This window comes from Echinops telfairi, unplaced genomic scaffold (genome assembly GCF_000313985.2).
Source record: "Echinops telfairi isolate 266 unplaced genomic scaffold, ASM31398v2 ScPeMD7_70;HRSCAF=299, whole genome shotgun sequence".
NCBI classification, from domain to species: Eukaryota; Metazoa; Chordata; class Mammalia; order Afrosoricida; family Tenrecidae; genus Echinops; species Echinops telfairi.
The window spans coordinates 18,086,561-18,102,005 of record NW_022103968.1 but is presented as its reverse complement, the minus strand read 5'-3'; positions in this window follow the sequence as shown (position 1 = coordinate 18,102,005).

Genomic DNA, 15,445 nt, shown 5'->3' with positions numbered 1-15,445 from the left:
GTTGACCCATCGCACCACTGGGGACAGCACTGGAGACAAATGGCAGGAATTGTGCCCGCCATGAGCTCACCACGCCAAATGCCAGCCTCTGGGGGCATGCATCAGAGCAGGGGGGTGGGGGGCGGCGAGCAGAGCGGTGAGGTCCTCAGGGATAGAGGCAATGCTGGGACATGGCACCCGATCAGACTTGACTGGAAAGCACACGTGAAAGAAAACAAACAGACCCTGAACTATTCATACAGTTATATATGTATGCATATGTGTGTATTGTTGTTGTTGTAGACATTGTTTTACTTTCTGTTGTTGCTTCATTGCACTCAGTCTGGTGATGGTACATAGCATGTCCACCTGGAAGGGATAGGTGGAATCAGGGGAACATGGGGGTAGGGTGGGGGTGGGGGAAGGAAGAGGGTGTTAACAAGCACAGGGAAAAGTGAACAACAAGTGATCCAAAATCAATGTCAAGGAGGGTGCCGGAAGCCATGCAGGGATGGATCAAGGGCAATGGAGCCGAGAGGAATGCCTAAAACCCAAATGAAGGCAGAACATGATAGTGGGACAAGAGGAAAGTACAAAGAAACAGAGGAAAGAACTAGGAGGCAAAGGGTACTCATGGAGATGTAAATACAGGCATATAAAGATGTAAATATATTCATATATGATGAGGGGGGAATAGATCTATGAACATATATTTATAGGTTGAGTATTAAGAAAACAGATGGACAGTGGGCACCTACACAAGTACTCCCCCAACAACACAAGTACTCCCCCAACACAAGAACACTTTGTTCTAACAATTTGGCAGTCTGAGATGCTCACCTGCCTGGCATGATCGCTGAAGACAATGGGTAGACAAGAAAATGTGGTGAAGAAAGTGGATGATGCTTGGCTACTAAAAGATATAACACCTGAAGTCACTGAAGACAATGGGTGCACAAGCAAGTGTGGTGAAGAAAGCTGATGGTGTCCAGCTACCAAAAGATATAGCACCTGAAGCCTTAAAGACCTGAAGATAAACAAGCAGCCATCTAGCTGAGAGACAACAAAACCCACACGGAAGAAGCACACCAGCCTACCCCTACTTGATCGCTGAGGACAAAGGGGGTGCATTAGCAAAAGTGGTGAAGAAAGCAGATGGTGCCCGGCTATCAAAAGATACAGCATCTGAGGTCTTAAAGGCTTGAAGACAAACAGGCGGCCATCTAGCTAAGAAACAACAAAACCCACATGGAAGAAGCACACCAACCTACCCCGACACGAATGCTGAAGACAAAGCGGGTACATAAGCAAAGCGGGTACATAAGAAAGCTGACGGTGCCCAGTTGTCAAAATATATAGAATCTGGGGTCCCACATGCTGGAAGATAAACAAGGGGTCATCTAACTGGGAAATAACAAAGCTCACATGGAAGAAGCACACCAGCCTGTAAGATGACAAGGTGGCGAAGGGGTCAGGTATCAGGCATCAAAGACCAAAAAAAAAAAAAAATCATAACATTGTAAATAAGGGGGAGTGCAGAGTGGGGACCCAGGGCCCATCCAGGGGAAATTGGACATCCCCTTGCAGAAGTGCTGCAGGGAGGTGAGGAGCAAATTGGAGTGCAGTGTAGTATTTTCCTCTAGTTCTTAAATGCTTCCTCCACCCCACTACCATGATTCCAATTCTACCTTGCATATCTGGCTGGACCGGAGGAGGTGCACTGGTATAGACAGGAACTGGAAATACAGTGAACTCAGGATAGATGAATCCCCAAGGACCAGTGGAGAGAGTGGTGATGGCAGGAGAGTGGAGGGAAGGAAAGGGAGAAAGGGGGAACAGAGGACAAGGTCTACATGTGGCCTCCTACCTGGGGACGGACAGCGGAGAAGTGGGTGAGGGAGACGTTGGATGGGGTAAGATATAAAATAATAATAAATTATAAATTATCAGGGGACAGGGGGGAGTGGGGAGGGAGGGAGAAAAATGAGCGGACACCAAGGGCTCAAGTGGAAAGCGGTGTTGTAAGAATGGTGAAGTCAACATATGTACTAATGTGCTGGACACAAATGATGTATGTACAGATTGTGATGAGTTGTATGAGCCCATAATAAAATGATTATCTAATTAAAAAAAACAAGACTATCAACTCCCAAAATAAATGAGGACGATTCCATTTAACATCACAATGGGATATCCCACAACAAGACTGAGAAAAGGCAATGGAGAGACCATACTGCCTGCTGGAAAGTACCCGGGACACCTGAAACCTCAGAAAGTGCTCACTAGGAAACATGGTAGAAATCTGTTTGATAGCATCTATGTATTCTAGTTGAATGTCTACATATTCCGTGACCTAGAAAATCTACTGCTAGAATGAAGATACTCCATAGAACGGTGGCAACCAAAGATGTGCATAAGTATGTTTGTAGTAATAGTTTTCCTATTAGCCATAAGCTACAAGCAGCCAAACAGTTCATCACCAGTAGAATGGGCACATGATTTGTGGTCATTTGTTGTAAATGAGTTCTATACAACAATGAAAATGAATTAACTACTGCTACAAGAGAGGGTCATGCATCTGAATCAATTCAATGGCAACTAATAACAAATAGGCAACAATTTACATGAACGCTACAAACAATATTCAGCAAAGGATGTTGGAAACAAAAGAATGTATGCTATATAGTTTCATTTTCAAAACCAGGAAAAATGAACGTATGATGATTGACGTCAGGATGATGATGAGCATCATCATCATCGTTGTTTCAGAATTTTTAAGATTGCTCCATTGAATTTTGACTTCCATAATTTTTTTCTACTGTCAGCTGTCAACTGATCAATAATCCTTTGAAGATAGTGTGTCTTTTCTCTCACCTTTTCAGACTTTCTCTTTGGCTTTCATTTTTAAAGTCTGACTTAGATGTTTCTCACATATCTACTATGCTTTATGAGTGTCTTTGCTTGTTCTGAAAATAATGCCCCCTCTTCAGTTTCTCAGTTTGGATGTTTTCTGTCAGTTAACTAGCTAAATCTTCTCTGTCAAATATTCAATTAAATCAATTCACTGGGTTTTATGTTTATGTATAAAGAATACAAAATTGTATTTTCAAGAATACAATTTTCTGGTGAACTTTGCCTTTTTAATATTTTTTTATTATATTAACTGTAGTTACTTTGAGGGCTTTTTCTGCGAACAAAAATACCCAGACTTTTTCCTTCTGTCTTTCTCCTTGGCTACTGATAATGCGGCTCTGTTTACATACCCAGTAACTTTGTATTAAATATATTTAAACACTTCAGAGCTCTAGATGGAATTATTTTCCACAGAGTTGGTTATTTACTTCCTCTTATAGGCCGAGTCACTACCACCGAGAGGACTCCAACTCATAGTGACCCTATAGGACAGGAGAGAACGGCTTTATTTTTTAAAATTTTTATTTTTTGTGGTTTTCCAAGGCTCTAAGTCCTTAAAAGAGCAAAAACTCGTATCTTTCTCCCACAGGGTCACTGCTGGTTTCAAATTACGGGCCTTGTGGCTATCAGCCCATCTCCTAACCCACTATGCCACCAGGGTTCCCTTATAAGCAGACAGAGTCGGTGATGAATTGGGCTGCTAACCCTGAGGTCAGCAGTATGAAACCAGCTGGTATTATTTGGGGAAAAGATGAGGACAGAATGAGGAGAGAGAGAGGGGATGATGAAGGACAATTTCTTCCTGGATGTGAAACCTGGGATTATAGAGATATGTTCAAATTTTTAAAATGCAGTAGTTGTGCCCTCAGGGTTTTTTGCTTTTTCTGGTGAGTTGTATTTCCAATAAAATGTGTATTCTAAAAAGAACAAAAGATACTCAGGAAAGGACGAAGGCCTGTGATAACCACAACTCTACTCACAACTCAGGGGAAAAGTCGTTACAGCGCCCACACAGGGGCTCTAGTTCTTCCCTTGCTTTCTCTGTCCTTGGCTTCACCCTCTTCCCCTCTCTCTGTGCCCAGTTCTACCTTCTGCTTGTAGGAGGTCGTCAACAAGCCATTTCCCTTACTCTTCTCTTCTCATTGTAGAATTCCCCAAATCGGAGTCCTTGCATCAGGACTAACTTCCTATTGAGATCCCATAAAAGAAAAAGACAGTGGGGGTTGCAGGGTTCACAGGCTCCTGTGAGACCAACCTCACAGGAGGTTGCGTGGTTTTCTATATCTCCTGCATGGTTTTCCTGAAAGGATGATTGTAAGATACAGGTATTTAGTAAGCTTGGAACCTGCTGGTCCTTGCACATACACCTAGTAGTCTTAGTGCTCAGAGACAGTACATTTTCCAGCCTTGAGAAGAAAAAAAAAAATCATCTTTGGTACCTTGTAAATTGCAGGGTCCTTCCTGTGCCATAGGTTAGTGAAGCCAGTATTCTCCTTTGCTTCTTCCAGGTGGAGCCCTTTGGAGCCTTCTGGAACAAATAAGAAACCATACGTTCCTTATAAAAAATTTTCAGCCACACAAGGAAAAACTGTAAAACTCCTCTAAAAGAGTTCTTTCCCCCTTCTCAGTCTTCCCAGGCGCAATGGATGCGGTTTTACTCCAATTGAGGGAATGCTCCACAGGAGGAGAAATACAAAGTGCTATGAGAATGAATGAGAAAGTGTGCTCATCTAGTTGGGAATGCATCAAGTTGAGTCCTCTGAGAAGCAGAGGTCAGATACAGGATTAGATGAGTAAGCTGTTGATTAGGAGAAACACCTCTGGAGGCAAAACAGGGGGTGGACAGACACGAAGGGAGCCTTCAGACCATTTTGAAAGTCTCACCTTTATGAAAGGAGAAAGAAGGAAGGATTGAGTAGAAAGATACTCAGACCACAGTGGAATACTGAGAAAGGTTTGGCTAGGTTGATGGAGGAACCCTGAACAAGAATTGCCCATTAGAACAAGTCATGCCTAAAGTCATTTGATCATCTATTTGGGAGTTATGAGTCTAGCTCAGGGTCTCCACATTTTGTCCATTTCACCATAGCTGCTAGATAGTCTAACTCCTAATGTTTGGGGCCGTCTTTTTATGGTTTCCCCAAGGACTGGACTCCCAATCATATGCTTTCTCAAGTTCACTTGGGTTATTAATTGTTAAAACCCAAACCAAACTGTCATCGAATTGATGTTGACACATACCTTATAGCCCAGTACATGCCCAGTTTAGGAGATAGTGTTGTGAACAGAGCCATTTTATCTGCCTCCTGGGTAGCAAGCAGCTATGAACGGAAGGCTACCAGACCCTATTGGGAAACTTGAGCCCTAACTAGTCTTAACATTGCCATTTGGAAAGAAGTTGTAGTAATAGAAATTAATTTTCTCAGTTCTGATTTTCCTATTAATTGTTCTAAAACATATTCAATATTTACTCAATAAGCCTTTCAAATTTGTAGCCATTTTTCATCCTTAATAAAATTTCCTTTCTATTACACAACTGTCTCCTCCCTTCTGATACACAATTGAAAACATCTTAATTGCAGAGGATTTTGAGCGCATGGGGCACAGGAAGTATATAGCCCCCTTTCACCTCTCCTGAGTAAGAAGTGCTCCTCAAAGAGAAAGTCACCTCTTCATCATCCATCGAGAATTTCCATTCTCTTGCCGTACTCAAGCCCAGACCAAGCCTCCAGGTCAATGATAGCTAAGTTATCGTCATTTCATAAATGTGGAAACTGAGGCTTTGAGAGGTTAACTCTTTGGTCAAGATCCAGAGCAAATAGCAGAGTCAATATTTGAGCTCACGTAGTCTGATGGGAAAATCTGCGTGATTTTTTTTTTTGGTTTGTTTTATGCAAGTATCAGTTTGTGGTCATTTATATCTAAAATTGCAAGCATGCACACACACACACACACACACAGAGTTGATTGCCTCCTATTTCTGGTCTGTAGTAGAGAATTGGAAACACCTCTCCCCACCATTGTGTTTGTCTTCCACATCTAAAACCATTATCCTCCTATAGCCCCAGGGAATGCCAAATAATTGCAATTGTGAATTAAGCTTATGTCTTTGTGCTGTATTAAATACAGCTGAAAGGTTTGGGTTGGGTTTGGGTTGGGTTCGTGGATCAACTGAATTGTAAGGAAGTCATGTATGGGTGATTAGAAGAATAACAAGCTCTTGTGGCTGGGGATTATGTAAATTACTTTCTTTGGATCCACCAAGTGCCAAGTTCTTAAGAATTAATGGAAAAAATGGCGATAAATCAGCAAGCATCATGGTGCTTAAGGAGGTTCTTAGCAGAAAACTAGAAGTCTTGGCCACTCCTCTCAGTGGTGCCACTGGCTTGCTCTGTGCCCGGGGGGCGGGGGGGGGGGGTGGGCTGTTTTCTGGAAGCCCCAGTTTCCTCATCTGTAGGATGAGGAGTTGAGTAGGAGATCCTTCATGTGTCTTTCCTCTTGGGAGTCGATGGCTCTCAGCTGTCTCTGGGAGACTATGCCAACTTCCAGACACGTTTCCATCCTTGAGGACAGGCCATCATGACTCATTAGTAAGCCCTTTCTCATTACTCAGCCCCACTGGAGGATAGAACATCTTTTCGCTTTCCTGATATTATATATTTTCTAGGTTGGGAGCTTTTTCTATCATAGATTCTCTTGTGGGGGAAAAAAAGAGGCAGAAGGTTTCTGTTATGCAAAGAAGGCGAAGTCTGTTCATTTCAAAATATCTTCCCCAAAGAGAACAATATATATATTTAATTTCCAACAAGTTGTCCCACTCCCCCACTCATAGCAGCCACATGTGCAATGGAATGCAATAAGCCCCAGTCCTTCATGTGCTCCTTGATAAACAGTTGCATATCCGACCTTTGTAATCTGTAGAGTTTCCGATGGCTAATTTTCTCAAACTGATCTGGAAGCTCCATCTGCTTGTGTCACAGTAACACACCTGCCTCCACTGTCAGCCAGGTTGTGGCTGTGCCTAAGTGACATTGACTGGGAATTGAACTCAAGTCTCCTGTACGGAAGGTCAGAAGTCTACCACTGTGTTACCAAGGACCCCATAGCAACATATATTAATCTTCATAAATATGGTGACTGCCAGTCACCTTCTTTTAAAGAGATCTCATAGGAAAGGGAAGTCAATACCACTTCAACAGAGGAAAAGCTAGCTGCTGAGTTTAACTGTGTAGAAAAAAGATTTTGGGAGGCCACTTCTAGTTTCCTTGTGGTTTTAGTTCTGAAGGTGAAGGAAGGCATTGCCAATCTCCCGAGACCATCTAGCTCTCCACTTCGAACGAGCTCGCTGACCACTTAAATGAGTTTTCATTACTAGAAAGACATGCAAATGTCTTTTAGATACATTTAACTATTTAAAGTGCCTTTGCATTGGAGTTGAAGCCAAATTCTGTAAAAGAAAGCAATATATCAAAACGCCTCCTCTTTCCGAAGGGGAGAATAAATGATGATTCCCAATATTCATCACGAAAGTTGTTCTCTAAATGGTAATGAGGCATCACTAGGTAAATGTTGGCTGGAAATACTGAGAACCAAAACATTTCCATGCAGTCTAACCCAAGGGCACAGATCGTTTCAGAGAACAGCAAGGCTAAAAGCCTATGGAAGGAGTAATGTATGCACCCAGCAAGGACAAAGTGTTGGGGAAGGATGCCCAGATTTGATTAAATCTAGGAAAATGTCATCCTGAGTAAGGCCAAGGGGGCACAGGGTGGAGAGGGCGGGAGGGGGGATATGCTGCTAGTTAACCTCTTACATTACTGGGCTCCTTCCACTCTTGCAGATGGCGCTGGGTGAACAATGACCAGTAGGAGGTCACGACTTTACTGTCACCATAGCAGGCAAATACCGAAGACATGGGTGTAAGAGAAAGGCCTGTGCACCAGAGTGGCTCTCAGCCCTCCCTGGCTACCCTGGTGCCCTTGGGCAGGTCACACCTTACACCGTGGTACATGGTCCCCCCAAATCCTCACAATCTCTCTGAGGAGCCATGCTTTCTCTTGATTTAGAACCTTGTACATATGCTTCCTTTTGCCTGGAACATCCTTGTGGTAGTTATACAATCTGGTGTCAATTTGGGACTTGAGAGGATTATGAGTAAAGGGGTGGAGTCTGGCCTGTCAATCAAGATATAACCAATGAGGCCTCTGTGTGGGCATGGCCTTCTCCTGAGAATTCTGGGAAATCTGGTATTTCCTCCTTGGAGGAGGGAGACACCTCTCTCTCTCTCTCTCTCTCGCTGCTCACTCCCTTTGAGACTTTGTAGCTGACAAGACATATGGAACTGCCCTAGTGACCTGACCTGGAAAAGCCAAGTGGCAACCCCTGCCAGCACTGAGATGCTTACAACACCACTGGATCTGAAGACTTTCTACCCACTGGCCTGTGATCTTCCTGCATTCAGTGTCATTGCATGTGTTTCATGAGTCTGAAGAGAACTTTATAGATTGGTATCAGACATATGGGCTAATATCGGACTTGTGGGCTTGGACTGGACTGTGTTGGGGTGTTTTCTTAATGTACAATTACTCTTTGATATAAAATTCTCTCTCATACACATACAAATCTCTATGAATTTGTTTCTCTAACCTACCTGGACTAACACAATCCTCTACTCATTCCCCAGCTCTTTGCTGGTCTGTTGCACACTTACTTTTGGGGTATCCACTTAGATATCATGTCCTCAAATTGCAGTCGGGGTTAGATGCCCCATGTTGGAATTAATTCCACAGCAATGAGTTCAGGGTTTGTTTTGTTTTCACTTATCAATCATCAGTGCACTTGCAATGACCTAGTCTTTGGATCTTCTACAAGAGGGAAGCTTCTAGAGACCACTGATCAATTCTTCCTCTATTATTTTTTTAGTGCTATCAGTAGTTAGTTCTCAGGGGGTGGGGGAGAGGGAGAAATGGGAGTTCATGTTTAATGTCTACAGAGGTTCTTTTTGAGGTTATGAAAAAGTTTTGGAAATAATGGCGATGCTTCCACAATCTGATGAATGTAACTAATGCTACCAAATCATGCAGCTAAAAATGGCAAATTTTATGCCCTATATATTTCACCACAGTTTAAAAAAGGAGCAGGGAGGGGGACGGGTTTTAAAAGAGGTCAGGAGAGAGAGAAAAGGAAGGAGAGAAGGGGAAACAGAGAGAAAAGGAGAGGAGATAAAAAAAACACATCGTGAAAAAAAAATGTGGATACAAAACGAACCTAGTGAAAAAAGGAGAGTGGATGAAACAAGAGCATCATGGGAGGAGAAAGACAAGTCGAGGAAAGGGGAAAGAAGTGTAAAAGGAAGAGTGAGAGGGTGGGGACAAAGAGGGGAGAGAGAAAACAGAGGGAAGAAAACAATTGAGCTGTTTTAGAAATGGAACCTCACATTACCCAGATAAGTCTCCTGTCCCCACTGCCTCCTCCTTCCTCCTTTCTCACACTCACCCCACGGCCCATCTAGTCAAGTCTGTGACTTGAACTAAAGTGGTGTTAGCTGCCTGGACTCGTGGGGACCTCAGACACCATGGGATGAGCAGCACACGAGGTGCGTTGAGTAGGAACTGCAGCTGGGTTTCCTGCAGGGAAGATATGGTGCCCGGCTATCAAATGATATAGCATCTGGGGTCTTAAAAGCTTGAAGGTAAACAAGTGGCCATCTAGCTCAGAAGCAACAAAGCCCACATGGAAGAACATATCAGCCTGTGTGATCACGAGGTGCCGCAGGGATCAGTTATCTGGAGTCAAAGGAAAAAAATCATTTATCATTGTGTGCTCACTTCCATGATACGATCACTGAAGACAAATGGGTGCATAAGCAAATGTGGTGAAGAAAGCTGATGGTGCCTGGCTATTAAAAGATATAGCGTCTGGGGTCTTAAAGGCTTGAAGGTAAACAAGCGGCCATCTAGCTCAGAAGCAACAAAGCCCACATGGAAGAAGCACACCAGCCTATGCAATCATGAGGTGTCGAAGGGATAAGGTATAAGGCATCATCAGAACAAAAAATCTTACCATAGTGAATGATGGGGACAGTGCGGAGTGGAGATCCAAAGCCCATTTGTAGGCCACTGGAGATCCCCTTGCAGAGGGGTCTCAGGGTGGAGACAAGCCAGTTAGGGTGCGATGTAGCAATGATGAAAAATACAACTTTCCTCTAGTTCCTAAATGATTCCTCCCCACCTCCACTATCATGATCCGAATTCTACCTTGCAAGTCTGGCAAGACCAGAGGATGTACACTGGTACAGATAGGAACTGGAAACACAGGGAATCTAAGGCGGATGATCCCTTCAGGACCAGTTGTGTGAGTGGTGATACTGGGAGGGTAGAGGGGGAGTGGGTTGGAAAGAGAGAACCAATTACAAGGAACTCTATGTGACCTCCTCCCTGGGGGACGGACAACAGAAAAGTGGGTGAAGGGAGATGTTGGACGGGGCAAGATATGACAAAATAATTTATAAATTATCAAGGACTCATGAGGGAGGGGGGAGTGGGGAAGGAGGGGTAACATGAGGACGTAATGCCAGGGGCTTAAGTGGAGAGGAAATGTTTTGAGAATGATGAGGGCAATGAATGTACAAATGCGCTTTACACAATTGATGTATGTATGTATGTATGGATTGTGATGAGTTATATGTGATGGGCTACTAACAGCAATGACAGCAAGCTCCTGTGAGCCTCTGGCTGTGTGGCCGTGCCATCAGCTGTCCTGCAGAGCCCATGCCAAGTGCTTCCTTGGGGCAATGCTCTCTTCCTCTCCTTACCCTTTCTCTTACTGTCTTGCTCTAAGGCCTCAGCTTGGTGACCAGTTTTGGAAAGAGCTTGGGATCCGGGGATCCCTAACAGGGTGGAAAGAGATGATGAAAGAGAAATTCACTTGGCTGCTGGGGAGTGCTTGGAAACAGAACTGACGCTAAATCTGTGATGCTTAACTTGCAACAGCATCATGTGGAGGCTTTTAAAAAGGGGACAACTTTGAATTCCCGCCCCATAGATTCTGATTCAGTTGGGCCCTCCTTCGTAATCCCAAAGTAGAAGAATCTCAGAGCCCCAAACACAGGGCCGGTTTCTGGATTGGTAGCCAGTGGTGCAGACACCTGGAGGAGCCAGAGGCAGGTTTGCGGGGTGGGGGTGGGGGCACAATGGAGAACGAGAACGGTGTCTCCACAGTGTTGTTTCTGAAGAGGGGACATGGGTGATCATTGACTGTCACCATTTTGTGGGAATGGACTTCCCCATTTAGGCTGATTTACTCCCTTTCGGTACCATCCCTGGGTATTGGGCCACACCACATTCTTGTTGCCTTCCTGGCTCCGCAAGGTGACAGAAGCCACTCCCTCCTATGAGGACACAGTGTAAGTGGCTTAGTAGTAACTCCTCATCTGACTGGCTTCTTGGGAAGCGACAACCTAGGGATCAAATAAGATACTTTGAGGGAGAAGGGGAGTTTCAGTTTATGAAAATGGCATGCACTCAGCCACTCAAGGGAGACTTAGAGGTTCAAATCCACTTTGGAAGACAGGTCTGCTGATTTTCTGAAGAACTAGCCACGGCAAACCTCATGGAATAGATCTACTCCACACGCATGAGGCCAACTTGAGTTGGAATGCATCAATTGGCAAATTTGGGTGGAGGGTTGTTCGTGGCTGCAGACTGAGAACTGGGCAGAGAAAGATGATGGGGCAGAGTGCGGAAGAGGGGAGATGCATGAATGAAGCAGGAGATGAAATCCTTGCATGTCCCCTCTAGGTTACTAATCTGCTACGGGGCCTGGGCCCAGCCCCATCGGGCTCTCAGGTCTTCTGTTTGCTGTGACAAAATGGAGCCCCCCAGTGACATCACTAACCCCAGCCCACAGCTGTGATGTGAAGGGAAAACGTGATGGTATATTGGAAAGCACTGACAACACAAAACACAAACGTTTTCCCAGCTAGGAATCATGATCAGTCATCTAACGAGTGGTCAAGCAGGCACAATTGCCTGGCCAGGGTTCTGTCCTGGGGCATTTGCTTGTCTCTGCCTGTTCTTGTGCTGTGCTTCCTGAATGAACATGACGCCCCTATTGTCTCTGCAATGCTGGAGTTGTGCGTCTCATCACGTCTCTGATGCACCACTCGCTGTTCTTTGTTTTCTCATATCCCATAGCCTCTTCCCTCAGCTCTGTTTCCTACTTCCTAGAGACTGCTGTTGAATGGAAGCCCTGGTGCTGTACTGGTTACACAGTGGGTTGTGATCCGCATGGCCCGTGGTGGGAAACCAGCAGCTCCGCAGAAGGAAGACTGGGCTTTCTACTCCCCTAAACGGTGACAGTCTTGGACACCCACAGTGGGGTCACTGTGAGTCAGCATTGACTCAATGGCAGTGAGCGAGCTGTTGAATTAGTGAGTTCTTAAAAATATGGATGTTCTCATCATCATTCTTGAAACACTTTCTTTCTACTTGAGCCCTTGGCATCATGTACAAATGTGCTTGACACAATGGATGGATGGATGGTGATGAGTTGTATGAGACCCCAATAAAATGACTAAATATATATATTCTCACAATCTTGTGCTCATTCTTCTGCTCGTGGGATGTTGCCATCTTCTTGCTATTGTGATAGTGCTGCCATGAACACAGATATGCACGGATCTGCTCCTGCTTCCTTCCTTGCTCCTGTAGGGCATACACCAAGGAGGGGGATTTCTGGGTCTTATGATATTTCTACTCCCATTTGTTTGAGAATAATGATGAAACTAGAAATACCTCATGGTGTGGATGAATTTGGAGAACATTAGGATGACTGAAGTTTGTCAATCACTAAAGAACAAATATTACACGAGACCACTCTTGGATGGATGGATGGATAGATAGATACAGATAGATAGGTAGATTGAGATAGATTAAGATAAACGTTTTTAGACCAAAAGAAACAGACTTAAAAAAATCATTTTATTGGGGGCTCTTACAGCTCTTATCACAATCCATCCATCCATCCATTGTGTCAAGCACCTGTGTACATATGTTGCCATCATCATTTGAAAAACACTTTCTTTCTACTTGAGCCCTGGGTATCAGATCATTTCCCCCCACTTCCTCCCTCATGAACCCTTGATAATTTATAAACTTATAAGTTATTCTTTTTTTCATGTCTTACAGAGAAACAGACTTTGATAGTTACCAGGGATGAGAGGGGGAAGAGAGGAAACGGGAAGTCATAGGTTAGAGGCTAGACAGGTGTTACATGATGGAGAAGACAGGAGGCTGCAAGACAAAGATGGCAGAAAAAGGGGCGGGGATAGGCCAAGCCATTGGGAGGGTCGACAAGTTGTTAAAAATTTAACAACTTGTCAAATACAAAAATGATGATCTGATAAAAACACCCCCAACTAATTCACAATGAAATAGGTTTTTGAAAAGGACCAGAAAAATGAATTTTGTATTGAAGTAAGTTTTATGTACATATCCATCATAAAACATAGCTGGCTTTGTTGGATAAGGAGAAAGAAAAATGTTGTGCCCTTGCACAGACAATCTACTTAGTCAGGATTTTGTTTGCTTGTTTTTGTACCGTTTTACTGATATAACTCATGGACCGTACAATTCAGTGGTTTAAATACATTACAAAGACTGGACACTCATCACCACGACCAATTTAAGAACATTTTCTTTATTCTTGTTTCCCTTTTTATTAGCTTCCTATTTCCCTCCCCCTCAATCTTTCCTATGAAACTATGAATCTAGTTACTGTCTCTAAAGATTTACCTATCAGCTAGTTCTTTATTCTCTTTACTATGAAAAGCAAGTGGGGAAAAATAAAAAGGCTGGGTACCCTGAGGCCTTAGATTCCTAGGGAAGGGAGCTGAGCATGTGCAGAACACACCTTGCTTGGTGGTCCAGGCAAGCCTGTTCGATACCCTTAGTTCCTGTCTGCCTCTCTCCCACCTCTGTTCTGTACCCCTGCTAGCGCTCCTCACCTCCGGCCTCGGCACTGACTCGCTCTACCCACCCATTTTCCAAATAGCGACAGGTGCCCTAAATCTCTGACTTGGCCTGGGCCTGACCTCAGCCTTTCCTCTTTAGAGAGCCTCTTCTTGACCCCCTACCTCTTACCCAGCCCTCTGTGTCTCTCCCTTCCTCTGCTCTACTTCTCCTTCAAAGCCCTTAAACCAGGGAGTTTCAACTCTAGCAGCAAATTAGAACAACCCAGGGAGCTTGTTAATCGTGGAGATTTCCAAGTCCCGTCTCTGATTTAATGGGTCCATGATGGAAAACCTGGTATTTCCAAAAAGCTCTCAACTAAGGTTGAGAAGTTCTGACTAAATGTTATGCAGCATATTGGCTATTTGTCTCAACTATTCGGATATGCAGTGGATGGCAAAGGAAAGACCACACTTGCAACTTAAGGTCCTCTCTTCAAGAAGCCCCACCCCCCGCCAGACTCATGGTGTTGTCCAGTTGATTCTGACTCTGAGAACCCTGCAGGACAGAGCACAATGGCTCCACTGGGTTTCTGAGACTGCATATCTTCATGGGAGCAGAGTCTCAGATTTCTCCACCTGAGTGCTGGTGGGTTCATGTTGCTGACTGCGCATTAACCCCTCAATATTTCCCCCACCATGTTACCAGAGCTCTTTTCTGATCCAGAGAGGGGGTATACTTTCCTCACCTGGAGGCACATAGTGCTTACTGTTGGGTCAGGATCTGTATGGTCAGCAGTTGGAAACCACCCGCAGCTCCGTGGGAGAAAGACTGGCCTTTCTACTCCCATCCACAGTTCCAGTCTCGGATATCCCCAGGGGGTTGCTGTGTGTCAGCAGTGACTCCATGACAGAGGGTTTTTTGTTTGTTTTTAACATAAGAGAGTCCCTGGGTGATACAAATAGTTTGCAATGGAAAAGCAGATAAGATAGACTGGATGAACAGTCTGGAGGAGTAAACAATGGGACCAACGGTTCTGGGGGTACAGGGGACAGGGGGAGGTGGGGTAAGGAGGTGGTGCTGACCAACCCAGGGACAGGGGAGCAACAAGTGATCCAAAATCAGTGGCAAGGAGGGTGTGAGAGGCCTGGTAGGGATTCAGCAAGGGCAATGTAACCAAGAGAAATCACTGATATCCAAATGAAGGCTGAGCATGATAGTGGGACAAGAGAAAACTAAAAGGAAATAGAGGAAAGAACTAGGGGACAAAGGGTATTTATAGAGGTTTTAAGACTGGAATGTACATATGTAAATATATTTATATAATAGTGTGGGGAAACAGATCTACGTGCATATATTTATAGGTTTAGTATTAGGGCAGCAGATGGACATTGGGCCTCCACTCAAGCACTTACTCAATGCAAGAACATGTTCTATTAAATTGGCATTCGAGGATGCACACCTTCCCAACATGATTGCTGAAGAAAAATGTGAACATAAGCAAATGTGGTGAAGAAAGCTGAAGGTGCCCGGCTACCAAAAGATATAGCATCTGGGGTCTTAAAGGTTTGAAGACAAACAAGTGGCCATCTAGCTGAGAAGCA